This window comes from Enhydra lutris, unplaced genomic scaffold (genome assembly GCF_002288905.1).
Source record: "Enhydra lutris kenyoni isolate GAN:26980312 unplaced genomic scaffold, ASM228890v2 scaffoldscaffold20, whole genome shotgun sequence".
Classification (NCBI taxonomy): Eukaryota; Metazoa; Chordata; class Mammalia; order Carnivora; family Mustelidae; genus Enhydra; species Enhydra lutris.
Window position 1 is genome coordinate 14,572,002 of NW_019154104.1, and position 6,526 is coordinate 14,578,527.

Here is a 6,526-nt window from a genome sequence, read left to right on the forward strand (position 1 = left end):
GTGTTCTCATTTTGCTTTTTCAGAGTTCTAGTACTTGCTTAATCAATCCCCTGTGTGAGTTCTCTCTGCTGAAACATCAAGGGTGTCTTGTTTTCCCAAATCAATCCCGACTAATATAGTTTGTCATGTTCTACCAGAACTAGGTGGTTATGAAGATCGAATCAAGTTCATATGTGTACCCAGGACATGAATTGAGTCATATGTGAGTTAATACTGAGGACAGTGCCTGTATATAAAGAGCTATGTAAATATTCACTATCACTTTCCAACGCTATCTCAGAAAGCTGAGGAAAACATAAGAAAAAAATGAGAGTCACTGAAGACAGAACTAAACATTTCAGCAGCTATTTTAGAAGATGAGAATCAAAATTACTCGGAGGAGATGATAGTAGATATATAGATGAATATATGATAGAGAAAGAGAGAAAGATGGTAGATAGAGAGATAGATGAAGAGAGAAGAATTTGAATGAATTTAATATAGATATGTCATTGGCAGAAGAAAACACATATATAAACAGGCACAAAGAAACACAGTACTTTATAACTACAGATAATCATTTACAACAGTCACACCGTCAAGCTGGTATTTTAACTGACCCTTGAACAACATGCTGGTTAAACGTGCTGACCTCACAGGCAGCTGAAAATCCATATATAATTTTTGACTCTCCAAAATTTTAACTATGAATAGCCTACTGTTGCCTGAAAGCCTTACCAATACCATAAATAGTTAATTAACATAGTTTGTAGTCTATATGTATTATGTACTGTATTATATGTATTATTGTATATTGTTAGAATGAAGTAAGCTAGGGAAGAGAAAATATAATTAAGAACATAATAAGGAAGGGAAAATACATTTACAGTACTGTCTCAGAAAAAAAAAATCCACATATAAATGGACTCTTGTGGTTCAAACCCATGTTGTTAAAGGCTCAGCTGTTACCTGTTACCAAATGTAGGTAAGGAGAGAATAAGAAAATAAAAGTATTGAAAAAAGTCATTTGTGAACAGAAGCATGATATCTAAAATAAAATACTACTAATAAAGCATAGCAGTGTTTTAGGAAAATAATACAATGTAATTAGCATTTATTTCAGAAATGCTAAAGTAGGTTAATATTAGAATTTATTATGATAGTTCAGCTCATAAATAAGAAGGAGGACTATATGATGATCTTAATAGATAATGAAAAAGCATTTGATGATATTCAACACCCATTCTTTATTTAAAAAAAAAAAAAACACTCTGAGAAAATGAGAACTAAAAAATAACCCTACTTTGATAGGAAATTTCTACCAGTAACCTATAGTAAATATTGTGATCAATGGAGAGTCACTGGAAGCATTCCCATCAAAGTCACGAAGTAGATAAAGATGAGTGCTAATGTCTTTAATACTCTACATTGCAGTTCCAAATTAATAAAATAAGAAAAAGAATGTGAAGTACATATACTGAAAGGGAGAGGTAAATCATGATTTACAAGTGATAAGATTACCTATATAGTTGGTCGGTTGATTGTCTTAGTTTTCCTAGTAGACTAAAGTTCAATATTGTGGCCTGGTAAAAATAAATGCTAAAAAATATCTAGAGCTCTCCTATGTACCAATGGGATAGAATAGATTTAAAGATCCTTCTTTTGATGGAAACACAATATATAAAGCCATGAGGAAGGAATCTAGAAGTAAATGTATAATAATGTACAGAAAATTATACAATTTTGCTGAAGGTGATGGAAAGACCTGAGTAAAAGAGAAATATAACATGTTTGTTCATGGGAAGATGAAATACAATAGAGTTGTTAATTCTTTCAAACTGATTAAATTCAATGTAATCTCCCAGAATTTCCCACAAGATGTTTCATCCTTCGTGACCAGAGGAGTCTAAAATTCAAGTGAAAGAGGGCCACCTGGCTGGCTCAGTCGGTAGAGCACACAACTCTTGATCTCCAGGTTGTGAGTTTGAGCCCAGTTTAGGTGTAAAGATTACTTAAAAAAAAAAAAAAAAAAAAAAAATCTTTAAATTAAAAAAAATAAAATTCAAGTGAAAGAATAAATGTGAAAAAAGGTAAAGGCAGTTTTATAAAAGAATAAATTGAGAGCAACTTGATCTAAGAGATTTCAAATTCTAAAGATCTAGGTAGTAAACTATGGTGGAGGTGTGCGTGTGTAGGAATAGATGTACGCTCACTGGGATAGGCATAATTCCAAGCCATGCTGTTGACTGGCTAGAGAAAAAAAAAATTTTTTTTTGAGAAAATAAAATTTTTTCTTTTCTAATTCACAAAGCAGGAGTAGATCCACATGAGCACATAATCACTGATAACTTGGATGGTGGCTACTAATTATAAGGATTCTCTCACCTTATGAGTTGTCTTGTGATTTGTATGGAACATAATCATATATGACTCAAGTAAGGATGAATAAAAATATTTTAACCCTGTACTATGTATATATAGAAATATAAATCTATTTATATCTAAATAGTTATATCTTTCCATCTTTATGAACAAACTTATAATGTGCAACAAACCATTTCAAAACTCGATTGCCTAAAACACCCTTAGTTGTCATGATTCCATGGGTGGGTTTGGAGTTATTCTGACTTAGCTGAACATAGACTGTCTAGAATGACCTCACTCACCTGGCCTGGCCTCTGCTGGAATGGCAGGGGCAGTTAGGGTGGCTGAGGCTCACAGCACGTGGTCTCTCCTCCTTGGGACGCTAGCCTAGGCTTGTTCACATGAAGGTGGAAAGGTTGGCAGCCGCAGGAGAGGGCACACCTTAATGCACATTTTTCAAGCTCCTATTTGTATCAGATTTGCTATCAGCTCATTGGCTAAAGCAAGTCATGTGGCCAAACCCAGGCAGTGTGGGAGGGGACCACCCATGGAAGAAAAAAGCATAAAAGAATACTCACCGTTCAATAACGTGGGCATACCCAGGAGGTGGAAATAATGGCAGGAGGATGTTTACTTCCTTACATACCAACATGCTGTTTTGTTTTGTTGTTTACGATGAACGTGTGTTATTTTTGCAAAGTATTTTACTTTGAAAAGTTAACAGAAGAAAACATTCTCCTTCAAGTGTGGCCTCTGAGTTTCCCCACTTGGACTTCATCGCCCATACCCACAGACGTTTACCCTCTGCAGCCACTAGATCTTCATGCCCTCACCTGTGTTAACAGGGATTCTCCTACAGTGAGACACTGCAAAATGCCTACCTCCTGGAAACTTCACCTTTGCAGCGACCCCAGCATCTGCCTGCACATAATGCACAGGGAGTATGGAAACATGCGTTAACAAAGTAAACAAGGACAGAAAGGCTTTTAGAACTCCCAAATGGCAGCAGCGGCTTCTGTCCCCCTAGGGAGTGGTATAATTTTCCTCTAGAGCCAACAGCTTTTTGTAAAGGAAAATGCCTCCATTGGATGATTTAGGGTGCAAGCACTGAGCCACCCAGGACACAATGTAAGAGAGAGTCACTGTTGCTTGTAAGGTTGGAGAAAATAAAGAGGATTCAGGAAAGAATGGGAAGAAAACAAAGGAAGAAAAAAGCAAAATAATGGCTTTGGGTAATGTGGGTGGCTTAAAATTCTTTTAAGGACAGAGTGTGTTAATTATTAAGTGGTTGTCTTTCTCCTTTGTTGCCCTTCTGTGTGCTGCTTCGCTATGCTGATGCTCGGATGCTGTAATGTACATTTTCCTTTGTCAGTTGCCTTTGTGAGGTTTTGCCACAGTGAGTCTGGGGACTTGCTCCTTCCTCTTGCTATTCCTGTCACTGGAGCCATTTGCTGTTTCTATAACCATCTTCCTGACAAAGAGCTTCATTCGAGGAGCAGCAGTCAGCTTCAGTCTCTCTGTTCTGGCACTTCCAGGACCAGCCTCACTGTCCCCTTATCCATGTACCAGCACCAGAGGGGCAACAGCCTTTTCTCAGAGGGCTCAGCCTCATACGTAAGCCACACCCTCCCCAAGACCCTGATTTGCTGGCATCAGCCAGATGGTCACTCCTTCCTGCAGGGTTTCTCCCAACTGTGTGGGGTCTGAACTTCTAGGTTCTAATAGCTCCCCTTTTTGTCTCCAACACTAGGGGTGGTGATGGCTTGCAGTGATTATTAACCTTGTATTACTTCAGTGTGACCTCCTTTCTTTTTAATCCACTGTGGAAATAAACAAAAAACAAATGAGAACAAACAGAGGCTATTTAGCCAAAGCTTGCCATAGCAAGGGAGTCAGCCACCATCGCTTCAGTTGGCGGAGACTCACAGGCAGGCTGGAAAGTGAAAACTCTTTACAGTGAAAAAGGGAAGATTTCAGGGGTGCTCTGAAATGGGGGTTGTTGGCATGGCAAATCTCAGAGGCAGGCTCTGTTAATTTGGAGAGCATATTTGGCTTGGGATATGCTCCCCAAAGTTGGCAGGTGGCGGGAGTAGGAGATGGGCAGTGGATAAAAAGATGGGGAAGCCAGTGGTCATTGGTCAAGTCCTGACCATTCTGGGCTGACTTCTACAGAGGTTAAGGGTCAGAGTTCTTTTGTCATATGTGAGCAGACCAGTGTTCATTTGTATGTCCAGTGGCTTACCTCCCCTGCCTGTTCAGTTAATTCCCTAAGTGACATCCTCTCTCTTTAAATGTCTAGAGGGATTTCTGCTTCCCCTGACGAGACCCTGACTGATACAAGAAGTGTCTAATATTGCATTTTCGAAAGTTCCCACTGTATGAATGTGTGATCTATTTTGTCAAATCTTTAGTGAGTCTTACACACACATACCAATGGATTGCATGAATGGGGTTTGGGGAAAATCGAGGAAATGTAAGAGTCCGGGATAGAAAGAGCAGCAGCAGAAGGCAGTGACCCCAGAACTTCAACAAAGACAGGAAGGTGAACCTTGAAGGGATCAAGAGAACGAAGCCCCAAGTGCCTTTCTATATCCATATTCTGTATTAGGAACTGCATGATGATACCTCATAAGCATTTTGGTTTGGTTAGCCAGTTCCCAAATTGATAAAGCAATTTTATCTAAGTGTATTGGTAATACTTCTGTGGTTCATTCATATTTGTGGGCAGTTCTCTTCAATTTTTCATAGCTTCACTGAGTTCCTGCTCTGGGCTAGGTGTTGCAAGATATTTGTAAACTGGAAATTACCCCACTTCTGTCTTCAGAGGGTTTAAAGGCTTTCTGAGAAGAAATGAACAAGGAGGAAGTAAGTGAAAATGATAAAAATAATATATGTAAGGTCCAGAATAAGAAATACAACTAAATGGGGGCACCTGGGTGCCCAGTGGGTTAAGCCTCTGCCTTCGGCTCAGGTCATGATCTCAGGGTCCTGGGATCGAGCCCCGAATTGGGCTCTCTGCTCAGTGGGGAGCCTGCTTCCTCCTCTTTCTCTCTCTCTTCCTGCCTCTCTGCCTACATGTAATCTCTGTCTGTCAAATAAATAAACAAAATCTTAAAAAAAATTAAATAAAATTACTCTTTAAAAAAAAGAAACACAACTAAATGCCATTGTATTATTTTGAAAAAGGGAAGAAAATATGTATGATTTTCTGATCATACATTCGGAGCAGACTTTGATCATCATTTTTCAAGAAAGAAAAAGCCAAGATGAAAAAAAATTCCATCTTTTAAGTGCCTGGGTGGCTCAGTTGGTTAAGCGATTACCTTCGGCCCAGGTTCCCAGGATCCAGTCCTGCGTCAGGCTCCCTGCTCAGTGGGAAGTCTGCTTCTCCCTCTGGCCCTCTCCCCACTCATGCGTGCACGCTCTCTCTCTCTCTCTTTCAAATAAACAAACAAACAAACAAATAAACAAACTCTTTAAAAAAAAAAACTATCTTAAAAAAAAATTCCAAAAAATTGTCATCACAAAAATTGCTCATTCTACCTCATTAAAAGCTCATGTTTTGCTTTAATGTTCACAAATGCACAGTTTAAATAGTCATAATCTTGATATACAATTTATTAAGCATTTTTATTTACATTGTCATAACTATTTTTCATGTTTTTACATACTTTATATTTGTAATCATCATGTAACATTCCATCATCTGGTTGTGCCATAAATTATTCAGCCTTCCATTTGGCGTGTGTGTTTATTTTAAAAATTTTGCTACCTTAGATTTACCCATGAAGATATTAATTGTGTCACTAAATTTTTGCTTCCAGCAGATTGTTCTTTTGGATTTACTTTTAGGGAAGACCAGGGGTGCTGGCTAAGAGCACATTTATGGCTCTTACTTTTGAAATATGTCTTTACAAAAAGATTGTAGTATTGCTAGTAAGGAACTAGTTTATCTTAGCCACATCAGCTCATGTTATCTTTTTTTTTTAAATCCTCATTTCCAGGGTGCTATAATTTGCATTTTTAACTACTAATGAGGAAAAGAATCTTTCCATCTGTTTTCTTCTTGTATTTGTTGATGAGGATTTTAAAATGGCAGAGAAAAGGAAAATACCTTGAAAAAAGACAGAAATGAACACAGCCGGGTGTAAAAGGAAGATAGCTGGATGGTAAGAGGATAAAT